Source organism: Amphiprion ocellaris, chromosome 13 (assembly GCF_022539595.1).
Source record: "Amphiprion ocellaris isolate individual 3 ecotype Okinawa chromosome 13, ASM2253959v1, whole genome shotgun sequence".
NCBI lineage: Eukaryota > Metazoa > Chordata > Actinopteri > Pomacentridae > Amphiprion > Amphiprion ocellaris.
The window spans coordinates 16,876,543-16,889,023 of record NC_072778.1 but is presented as its reverse complement, the minus strand read 5'-3'; the positions used below and the strand labels follow the sequence as shown (position 1 = coordinate 16,889,023).

General features: G+C 41.1%; 1 protein-coding gene across 4 annotated transcripts in view; it reads left to right on the top strand.

Moving 5' to 3' along the window:
* Positions 1 to 1,879: 1,879 nt before the first annotated feature.
* The window catches only part of mid2 (midline 2), a 149,939-nt gene continuing 139,337 nt past the window's right edge, over positions 1,880 to 12,481 (top strand). For 2 of the 4 annotated variants that reach the window (XM_055016620.1, XM_055016618.1), the window contains exon 1: positions 1,880 to 2,313. The gene's annotated coding sequence lies outside the window, so the exon portion shown is untranslated. The remainder of the gene's footprint in view (positions 2,314 to 12,481) is intronic. The other 2 variants (XM_055016621.1, XM_055016616.1) reach the window with 1 other exon arrangement.

The window sequence follows — 12,481 nt, the reverse complement described above, 5'->3', positions numbered from 1 at the left end:
GTGAACTCAGCCTAAAAAGGCTTCAAGCTGTTGCTCTGCTGCATTTGCACTAACTTTGTTTGACTTATCTGAGTGTGAAAATTTTGTGCATGATGTCATCTATAAAGGATAATAATATAGCACACAATCACACAGGTTAATATACATCAGGCTGGTGGTGAATTTTATTTAGTTGAACCTGCTTTGCCTGCAGGTGGGCGTAAAGCAGCTTCACATTAGAGATGAATACATCAACTCTTCCTTTTCAGAGATGTAGAAATTTGAATTTACGACCAAAATTTTTTTTTTGCTGCAAATTTTTTGACTGAATCTTTACACAAAACTGGAATATGGTAAACTGCTATGTCAAAATGTATCAAATGGAACAAGGAGGTCTTTGTGTATTGAGCAGTCTCTTGTTGAACTGTGAAACATCATGCAATTACTTGACTCTAACTAATACTGTCTCCTTAATTCAACATAAATATGTAAATTAATAACTCAAGTTGTTTCAACTAACTACTAGCTTTCTAGTTTTTATTTTCACCTTTTAACTTACAAACACGTTCTTCTGAACTGTATGTTTTTACTCGATATAATGAGATGAATGAACGTGGCGCTAAAAGTCCACTCAAGCTTCTAAAGAAGCTCATCATTACCATATTATGAGTCTTCCTAGCATCTCTCCAGAGACTTTTTTTGTAGTTTGATGAAAATGTGCCCTTTGCTTTTCAATGGAGTGTGTATTAGAGTCAACCCAAACAAATGTCCAGTATTTGTTCCATACCTATGCAGGGTGTGTCAGCTGAACATACAGCAGCACATGCATTTATATGCTTTAATGAGTTTATTGTATATATGATAAAATACAATTACAAGATGGGAATAACAACAAGCACAGTGTGCCACGAAATGACAAATACGTTTTGAAAAGCTGTTTTACCCACTGTTACTTTAAGAGAACTGTATTATGGGTTGTTTAAAGAGTAAACATTGCTTAGTCAGTAATTGACTCTCTTCTGACCTAAAGCATGTCTGTTAAGTACATCTTGTAAATCCAGTTTAACAGGAGTCACTTATGTTTTCCGTCACAGAGGAAGAAATATGTGAAATAAATCTTCCATCTGTCCTGCAGAAATGGAGCAGCAGAGTCACATTCAAGTGGCCAAACTTATGAATTAACATCGACTTAACTGTGGAAAATTCAGGGTCCCAAAATTCTAATTATTTAAAAATCAGAAGCAGTTATCTAAGTTTTCCTTGTATGTCTCCATTCATCACGAAATGTGTAATATTCAAAACATCATGAATGTGATAGCATCCCTTAACTTTCACTTAATCTCCTTTCTCAGGACTGTGACAATGTGGTGTGATTTGATCAGATATGTAGACAGCGGCCTGAAAGCCATATAAATGTCATCACATTATGACTGAAATGTTAAATTCTTTTTCTTCCTGTGGAAAAAAAATGAAGAGAAAGACACAAAACTAGGCTGTATTTAGTGGAATATTTGTGCATGTTGAACTGGATCACTCATTGTAAGGATCAGGTTGAGATAATAGCTCTTTCTTCTCTTCTACAAGTGTGATTGTGTGTGACAAAGTATTGTTTTCAATGATCATTTTTGTAAATTCTACTAAATGAATATCATATATCCACGTATATATATTTTGCATGGTACCTACTTTAAATTGACTTCTATGGTAACTGTCTCTATGAGGGCAAATCAAGTCTGATGACAATTTCATCATTTCCTAATAATCAATCAACAAATAAAGCAGGTGTACTTTCATCCAAACATGTTCCAAATGGAGCATCTCAAGGTACAGACAAATGACAGCGACACCGTGAGGCCACAGGGGATGGAGGGCGGCTGGAGGAGGAGTATGGTTGCGCACAGCTCGGGTTTGTTGCGCGGGCACTGGAGCAGCGGTGTAACCGATCCCAGCTGCTGCCGTGGGGGGAAACGAGCTCTATTCCCGTCCCCCGTGGTTTGGTCACGTGTCCTTGGGGAGCGTTTTGGTTTTGGAAAGCACGTCGGGAGGGAGAAGGAGCGCGCCGTTGCGCACAGCCGAGTTGGAGAGCAACATCTTTAACAAGCGTTAATGATCCGGCGGGCGGATAAAGCAGATCGGTTTTGTTTTGGGGCGTTGTCGTGCACACTCCGCGGCGGCGTGTGACCACACAGATCCGGTGACACCGTGATCCCTGACTCACTGACTCGTCAAAAACTTCTGCGCTTACGAACTGTAATCTTTACCGCGAGCGTCACATTGTTGCCAGCCCCTGCTACTGCTACAAGTCGACGCACGGAGCTGTCACGGAGAACCGAGGTAGGCTGAGCTTCTTTTTTAGTGGAACAGAGAGAGAAACGTGCACGGGGAGGACACACGCTGGCTAAAATAATCCCAGTTTGTGCAGGGCTGCGCAGTGTTGTGCTCTGGATTGAGGCTTGCAGTAGTATAATGAAGCGTATCAGCTGATAAGTGCATGGAAACGCTGCATGTGCTCAGAAACCTGCAACATATAAACAACATGTGTGTGACTGATGCTGTTATTCGGAAAACGAGGCGAGAAAGTCAGTTTGTAATCTGGTGGTCACCACACACTAAATGTCCATGCATTTCTGTTAGTTTGTGTGTATCTCAAAGGCAGATGTGTGTTCAAGAGTGATGAAACTACTACTACTGCTCTGGGCGACGTTGTTGTTGATTTGGTTGTATTAGGTTTTACTGCTGCTATATTTGAGTCTTGCTGGTAGTGTTTTGGTCTCAAGTACTTATCAGTTCCATCATTGTGGTGGTTTAGGTCCCAGGGGACTAACCTGAGCTGCAGCCACAGCCCTGATGCCTGACAGCAACATGCTGTAGAAAAGCATTTTCTTTATCCGTCAGAACTAAATATATCATGTAATTTCCATCACACAGATCACCAGTATTGTCAAAGTTGTGAATGCATGCCCTTTCTTATTCTGTGTATGAAATATAGCATATTAGAGAAGTAGAATATGAATATTGTAGTAGCACAGTGGAAGTCCCAGTCACCAGAACTCACTAATGAGTGCAATAGGAATTGTACACACTCCCCACAGGGTTGTTTCATCATTTTGACTCTAGCAGTCTGTCAGAATGGTTGTTGTGGAGACTGTACTGCAGGTGACAGAGGAGGCTCTGTTGCTTTGGCTCCTGAAAAGCAGCGTGTAAAATGTCAGCTCCTCATCAATAATGCAGGATGCTAAAAACAATGGGGAGCCAGAAAGTGGGGTCCTATGTAAGGAAGTGTCGGCCCAAGCTGCGTTTATCATATTAAATGACAAATTGTTTGTTAATATTTACATTAAGGGATTGCAAATAATTCTAATCCTATCATACCAACACCTGTGACAATACATGATGCGCCCCAAACCGTGATATTCTATCAGAGCAATGTTGATCAGTTGTGAAACCTATGGAACCTCATCTGTTGTAGTTTAAAAAACTGGTGGTTCACCATCTTATAAAAAATGATTTATTTCCCCGTCTGTCAGTCGTTCTCTTGTTAATGCATGATCACAGTGGTTAATGAGACAGGTCTCAGCGAGTGGGGCCCGGCACTGTGAGAGACAGCACTGCTAGCTGGGTGAATACAGCTGACACCCTCATTCATCATGCATCTACAGGGTGCTGCCCACTCTCTCGGTCTCTCCATACCTCCCTCTCTCTCCCTCTGTTACTCTCGCTCCCCGGTCGCACCCTCAGATGATAATTATTAAGACATTATGATGATGACAAGAGCGCTGCCTCTTTTTTCTGTAAGAAAGACAAGGTGTCAGCTTCTATGTGCTGGGATGATTATAGCCGTGACAGAAGGTTGGCATTCTGTGTCGATGCTGCAGCTACAATGATTTCTAAGAATAGACGTAAACACCAACTGTACTGTAGTGTACCTGTTTGACTCCACAGCTTGAAGCCAATTTTATGTCACTGCCAGCAGATTGTGGATGTCCCTGTCCTGGCAAACCAGAAATTGGCCTGCAAAATGTTATTTGTTTAAGAAATAAGGACTTAAGAGGAATTTGAAGAGTGGTGTTTGTGTTCAGACGCATTTATATTATGCTGTTTTTTAAAACATACAGATGGGTGACAAATTTAAAGCAAAACCTGAACCCTTGACCCCTACAGTGAGGTGATCAGGGGGTTAAATGATGGGAAAGGTGATTCTGAAGGGTCATCAATCCTATGATGAAACCTTTCTATCCTGATGGCAGTGGTCTCCTCCACAGTTGTAATGCCTCCATTTCTACGGAATGAGGGGTCACTTTTGGCTTTTGCAGTCAGCAGATCTCAACCCAACTGGAAACTTATGGGAGACTTTGGACTGGCACTTCCACCACCATCATTAAAACACCAAATAAGGGTGTACGTTTTGGAAAAATGGTGGCCTTCCCTCTAGCAAAGTTGTAGTGTCAATGTAAAAGGGCCTTGTAGGTGTTCTGGTTGGATTTTGTTGGTTTTTCCTTTAACTTGCTGCCATTTTGTTGTTCTAACCATCAAATCAAATTACAATAGAACAGACAGATACTTGATCTTCCTCAGAGTTTGACGTATTTTATCAGAAGCAATAATCCTGATTAGTTTGTGCCTGCAATTTAATTCCCATTACTGGCACACCATTGGTCTAGCAATGCAGTCGTGCAATTTTATAATGTTTGATGTGTAACTGACCCACATACTGTACAGTGAAACTTAACATCCTTCATAATTAGTGCACTCTTGATTAAGCTTCATTAGCAAGGTCATAATATTACAGTATCGCATTCAATCTTTGTACTCTATTAAACACAGATGATTAGGAGAGTTTCTAAACACTGCAGAGACCATTTAATCTCCAGCGAAGACAGAAAATATCTTAATCCCATTTTTTGTGCCTGTCTGTTGCAGTAGTTAATCTTGAGACATTCTTGGCTACACTCTTTCTTAGCTCATGGAGGTTCTCTGCACATAGCAAACACTTTATCCTCACAGATCTGCGAGGCAAAACAGACATCCAACATGGGATTTTTAAAGTTCAGGTCTGTCTGTCAACAGCGGATACCAGTTTGAATGACACATTTCTCTTAGTCCAATTCCACGTCTTGGCCATGCCTTCACTGTGAACCTCTTAAAACAGCAGGGGAGCTGGCATGTTGTTTTGGTAGAAGCTGGTTGATGGAAAGAACTGAAGCTTTATCTGGTAAAAAGAAAAAAAAAGGAAAACGTTGCTGTAACACTTGTTTTTTTATGGCTGACGGATGTTACCTGCAATTTTCATGTGTTGTAGTATCCATTGTGTTTACTGCCTCTGTAAAGAAAAAAAAAGCATCGTGTCTAATGATTATGAGTGAAATGTTAAAGATTTTGAAATATTTCATGTCTTACGAATCAATCTTCAACCTCAACAAAATATGCAACTTAATCTGCAACTTAATCTGCAACTAATGATTGTTTTCATTAAAAAATCAAATCTCATTATATTCTCAATTAAGTGCAATTTAATTTACAAGAGTTTATTGTTATCCGACCGAAAGTTAAAATAACTCAAGAAAAACCCACTTGATTGTGAAATGGATGGATCTGGTGGTCTGACAGCTTTTTAAAAACATATTCCTGTCACAGATTTCACTGGATATTTCAGCCTTTACTGAAAACTTTGAGTGGTTGCATTAGCAGTCCTTTAGAGAAACTGCATGGTTTCTAAGTCATGGCTCCCTCCAAAATCTTGCGTTCCACCATATCAACACACGCAGATCTAAAAACCCAATTCTGCTTCCTCTTGCAGTTGCATTTCCGTTGCCGAGTGTATTTTTTTCTTTTGAAGAGGCCAAATTTGTAACAGTACACAACGCATCCTTTGATCTTTTTAAGAGTGCCGCCTCTGATCATGTTTCACCTAATCATCCATTTCATACATCAGATTATGTAGGCAGGATACCAGAAAAATGCAATTTCGTTGTGACTTAACTCTCTCCTATTTTGCTTTTGGGCCCATGAGAGATACTATTAAATTTGTATTGCAGTCACGGGTTGCTCCTTAATCTTTCCTCTGATCTGTTGCTGTGTACTGATTCCTCCCTCCTTGCTGTTTTTTCCTCGGCACGCTGCAATAAACACGGACCAAAATAAAAGCACTGAAGCCAAATGTATTGCTTGACGTAACTGAACAAAAGAGCATTTCTGCAGCCTTCTCAAAGTGCCACCATTGATTTAATGCCAGCTGTGTTTACATGTTTGCGTGCCAAGAACATTCATGCCCGCTTGCATCTGTGGACTCCTGTGTGGATGTGGATGAGTGTCTGTAGATCCTTGTCCAAAAGATTGAAATTACGACAGTGTGACAGAATAACCTCGGGTAGGCAGGATGCAACTGACACTACACAGCACACCACCACGCTATCTCTGCCAGCACAACGGCAAGCAGCATATTCCAGCCTCCAGTTGACAGCGCAGTAGTTTGCCTTCCCACTCATCGGGGGTTTAATATTCAATTATGAGGGTCCTTTAGTTCAAGCTGTGTTGGATGGCTTGTGGAAAAGCCCCACTGATAGATGAGTGGGCATCTTAGCTCAATAAGCTCACAGTTTGACCCTGAAGGAGGAAGGAAGAAGACAGATGGCTTGTGGGGGTGTTTTTACTGACGTGGCAGGAGTTCTTGTAGTTTTGCTTTATTAGTGTGTATAAGTAATAACACAAGACTGCACAGGAGTGAGTCAGTGTTCAATCAGATCGAGCTGAAGTGAAATCGTGATATTGCTTCCCTTTAAATACTTTGAACTAACAGACATGCAGCACTGTCGAAGTAAAGCAAAGAAAAGAAATGTATCCATTTAAATATGCACGAATTAAGCACTGAGGGGTCAAAGATTGTCCCTTCAAAATGCCTGCAGAAGTATATTATGACAGCGTCCCAGTGCCTTTCAGTTTATAGTGGAGACAGTCTGTCAAACTGTCACATCCAGCTGAGTCCGAAGAAGTGTACTTCTCAGTGTTGTGCTGACAAACAACAAGCAGACAGACAAGGAGTGAGACAGGCAGTTCGGCATTTGCTCGGCCACAGCGTGGGGAGAGCAGCGTCTCCTCTGTCATCTCGTGGCAGATAAGATTCTTCAGCGGTCAGTCAGGTATTTGGACCTTGCTGGTGGGCTGGTCCTTGGCTGAAAGCTGGACCAAGCTGTCAGTCAGATTAGCGCTATGAGCCATTGGTGGGAGTGCAGTCCTGTCCTCGGGGGGGACAGCCGTTTGGAAGATCTGCAAATCCCCAACACTGAGCATGGGCACACACACACACACACACACACCACACACACACACACACACACTGGCAGGCACAACCCCCACCAAAGAATGAAGGGACGAGATCAAGCCGGGTCATGGGAGACTCTTTTCAAATAAATTCCTCCTTTGGGAGACTGCTGCGTCCTCCATGCCCTTCATGCACATGTTCATGCATTTACTCTAAAACACAAACACACATACACAGGGAGACAGCAGAACCACTGACACATGGTTAACTGTCCAGTGTTTACGGATCACTGATTCTGTCTTACTGTATTTACTGTAGTAGCCAGTACTAATATGTTATTGCCTCTGTAGGGAAATACATTACAGTGCAATGGGAGCTGTTAAAGTTACTGGAATATTTTATATCTATAGGAGCAATCTCCAACCCTAGCACTAAATTTGACAAAAACAAATAATGATTATTTCCATACTTGATTAGTCTGCTGATTATTTTCTCGGTTAATCATAATAAAAATTTCCAGTAGACCAAGATAAGATTATCCAATTTATTGTTTTGTCTAACCAGCAGTTGAAGTAGAAGGGAAAGAACTTCAGATTTCTCTGGGAAAAAAATGTTGTCTAAATATTTCCTGGATTTATCACAGTCACAATTCCTTGGAGCCATAGGTGACTCTCTTGTTCTTTTTGTATTTGAGGAGTTGAAATCATCTAGAGTTTTGTGTTTTTGCTTGAACAGTTACTTAGACAATTATTTATTTATTGAAGCTTGAAAGCTTTCTATTTACTGCAAAAAGTGTCACCCCATTCTTTATGTTTTCCACATTTGTACAGTGCCATCCAGTGGGGTTACAGAAATCTGAGACTACTGCTGGAGATACTTGTATTTGTATTTGGCAATGAATTTACATTTTTAAGTACAAATGATATGTCAAATGACAGCACTGCCTCCACAGTATGGTTAAAAATTTAATAGCTGACAAATACATGAATTTTAGAAAATGTAGTATTTTGTCTGCTCTCCTTTTGCTTTAGTGACAGCAATACTTGAACTGGCACGGTCTCTATGAGTTTGTTCTAACCTGATAACCTGTGTTATCCCAGCATGATCTCACAATGCTCCAAAGACCTTCCTGTGATGTCGGGATTTCTTGGCTTGTGCCTCCATACATATTTAATAGAGCTGAGGTCAGATAATGGTAGACTATAGAGACATTTTGGTCTTCTTTGGTCTTCAAAGAGTTCTTTCAAACCTTTGACTTGTGCTTGATCTTATTATGCTGCTTTAGTATGAATCCTTCTCCACAGACGTGTCAACCCAGAGGGTACAGCATATCTCTGAATAATGGTCCAGGTGGAGTCAATATGGCGCAGGTGTCCAACTCCAGAGAAGACACACTGTGCACCTTCTGTTACAGTCATACATCTCAAACCTGGATTCATTACTAAAAGGGGCCTTGTTCCTCTCATTCACTGTGAAATGTTGTTTTGTCTTAGAGTAAGTGATTGGTCTTGTTTCCACCCCAAGAAGCTGCTTGGAGACTTGTTGTCTGAGAACGTCTGTTCTTTTGACACCGTTGTCTGTGATGAAGCTTATTCTCTTGTTCTCAGTGAACAAAGCGCGATGCATTGATCTTCCGATGGTGTGGTCACTTTTGGTTCTGCCTGATCGTGCTTTGGATGCAACTGATCCAGTTTCCACAGAGTGTTTTAGAGTGCCATGCTTTGCCCTCTTAGAAACCTTCAGTCCTGAAGTGATTTGATGCTGAGAAAGCCTGTCTTTGCTCAGAATCACAGTTTGACATCTGACACTTTCACTCAGTTCTGATGCCACTATCACAATGCTGCTTACTAAGCAACATTCTGCTGGAAACTGGAGCCACAGTCACATTTATAAGAGGATAACAATGGCTTTAAATGACTTAAACAAGCTTGATGAGTTAATCAAATCCACCTGGAAGAGATGCAGACAACTCACACCTTTTTGTGCAAAGGAGTTAATGTGGTTGATGCCACAAATTTGCCTAAATTTGACTGACCTCTGCTTGAATGCAAAATATATGCATATATGTTTTAGCATGTAAAGCTCTCATTTTCAGTATATCTGCCTGTGAAATTTAATAAGCGTACCTTTTGTATCGTGTTGATTACTATTGTCTCAGTATTCACAGAGCTGAATGGCTGAAAGTCAATCTCTGTGATGTTATCGTCCCTGAAGTGTTTTCATCAGAGAAAGATCGCATGACCGAGTCGACATGTCCTGCATTTAGAGCAGGGAGGGTGAAGCTGCGCATAACTGAGTGATCTAACGAAGCACCAGAGATGTGGCCTGATGTTGTGATTCTCAGTGGAGCTCTGCTTAAAATACCCCTAAACTGTCCATATGGTGTTCACCCACCAGCCATAAATACTGTGAGGCATTTAGCTGCGTATTAAGGAATGGAAAGGTTTTGGTCTCAGCTGCTTACTTTGCTTACCTCCACAGTAACACAGCTTATCCTTTCCTGAGAAACACCCGGGCTTTGTGGGCAAGTATCCTTTTATAGCTTTAGCTTGAAATGCATGATGTACAAGACATTTTTCTTCTCACACAGATTTGGAACAAGCCTCCAATATAGCCAGGTTGTGTAAAGATTAATCCCATTTTTACACTCTGCCTGTCTTCAGTGCAGGCTAAATGTGTTTGTGGAATAATCACCCATAAATATCATAGCTTAAGATACATAAAAGGCTGCTTGTTTAAAAAAAAAACAAAAAAAAAACTGTCCTTGTTCTTTTCTTCTCTCTTTACTTTTCATTGACAGCATTCATTATATTTGCACAAGATGATCGCATGATGTATTAATGGCTTTCTGTAGCGGCTACAGTAGTTGAGCGGGAACTGAATTAAAAAAGACAGCGACCTCTGCCTGTCCTTTGTCACCACTTGTTCTACTTAGAAACACAGTGGGGGTACGGTGGGTAGAGGGTAGGGATGGGCATCTTCTTTACTTAATTCACCATGGTAAATTGCTCCTAACCTCCCACTATCTTGCTGACCTCTGCTGCCAAACTGCAATGTAAGGATTTCCATATACATGCTTGCATGAGCATACTGCAGCTCCTCTTCCTCCTCCTTCCTCTCTCTCTCTCTTTCTTTCTCCTCCCATCTGCCTTTCCCAGTAATTGTGTATCTCTCTTTCTCAATCAGATTTATTTGACACACATACACTCACCCCGCCTACAAACATGATCTAAATCTTCTCTTTGTAGTTTGTAATCATCTCCCGAGCAGGCCCTATTCGTTCTCCATGCAGCGCTGGCAGTTTCCAGCCAGATTATCTGTTATGTGTCCTCTGCTGTGTTCATGGGAATTTTAATTATTAGGTTTATAGAGAAGAGAAACGATTAGTTGCTAGCATATGGCGTTAAACTGGAAGGTCACTTTTTCGGTGACCCCTGCTAATTGCTTAACCTCATCGTCAGCCAGTTTACCTGACAGAAAAGCAAACTGACCGACCAAATTCGTTGACACTCATTTGAATCTCCAGAGACAGGGGCGTCTCTAATCGACCTGTAAATTTACGTTAAGGCGTTTGTTAAATGGTGTCATGGAGGTTTGAGGCATAAACACAGTGATAAACTTGACTGTTATGTGCCACATAATTGTGGCCTGATATATAAATTCTCTCTGTGTAATCTGTTTCTACATAATCAAATACATATACTCACATAATTATAGTTGCATAAATATCTTTAGAGGGAGGCTAATTTCACATTCCACGTTCACCACAGTGTAATTTCACCTCCTCATTCTGAGACATAAAGATGCTCGGTTAGTGATGTCAGGTCACCAGCATTATAAATCCGTCAGTTAGTTCTTTTTCTAGTCCATTTATTTGCAGGATCAAGCACAGACAGTCATTTTGTGCCTAATTATTGGGTTTTAATGGGATATTACCTAACTTAGACTAGTGATTTGGCATGGCGTGACTCGCAGACAAAAACAAAACTTTTACCTTAAAATACAGGGCGAGACAGTCTCCCTCCCTAAACTGATGTGACATCTTTCAGAGTGTGTGCCAGGCAAAATCTGAGAATGCTGGAGGCTTTAATGCTGAGCTCTGGGATCATATGATCAAGTCAGCTACAGTAACTCCATAAAACTCTCTAGTACGCAAGAGCTGCACTAGTCAGCTTATCACTTTTATTTTAAGGATGCTACGACCCTGAAATTTAGGAGGTGACCTCGTGATCAAAAATAAGTTACTCTAAGACAGGTGAAAAGTGTAGATGGAAAAGTAGTGTTTCTTGCACAGTTCTGGATATAAAACTTTGATCTGTGTTTAAAAACTTTCCAACTCTGATTGAACTGAATTATAGATGAAGGTGCTTCATGAAGAAAGACTCTGGAGGATCTTGTGGTGTCGCCGTGGTCTCACTATCCCCTGAGACTGGCCTGGTCAGCTGTGATCATAGAAGCAGGACTCGAGAATGATCTTGAACTAGCCCTCCTCCTATTTCTCTCAGAGGCTGGACAAGCTCCAACGTTCTGACCCTCCTCGCCCACCACTGAGGTTTTTCACACAGAAAATAAAGACTTACTGTTGCATCGTGGCTTTTTTCAGATCCCATGGTTAAATTCCTCAACCGATGAGACAGGAAACCTAACCTTAGAAAACCCCAACAAAAACAAACTCGCATAACCCCTCGCAGCCTAAGCATCCTGGGAAAAGGCCGGCAGCCCACTGCCCCCAGCACATCACCACCACCACCACCACCATTCTGCAGCTGTTTAGGATGTGATCTAAGATTCAAAAGAAAAAAAACCCACTTTATTTCTGCTCATGTTTTTGTGATATGTTTATCTGAAAAATGCCCTAAACCACACTGAATGTGGCTGGGTGTTGTCTGTCTTTCATACGTGCTGAGATATGAAACTATAGCGATGATGGCTGCATTTGAATGGGTTGAGATAATGAAGGGGAGCCTTTATGTAAAGATTTTATCACAGCACCCCTGCCTCTGTCATACACAATCTTACCCTTTACACATTCACTTTAGAGCTATAGACCCAAGTGAATTGGTTAAAGGCTATTTTCTTTGTGATATTCTTTGATATGCCTATAGATTTTACGGATTCTCATCTTCTGCAGGCAATGGGACGAAAAAGGTTCTTTTTTCCCTTCAAACGCTGCTCTAAGAAGCATGAACTGAGTTGTTCTTTTTCATTTCGTCATAGTGGATCTAAGACACTTTTTACTTTGCT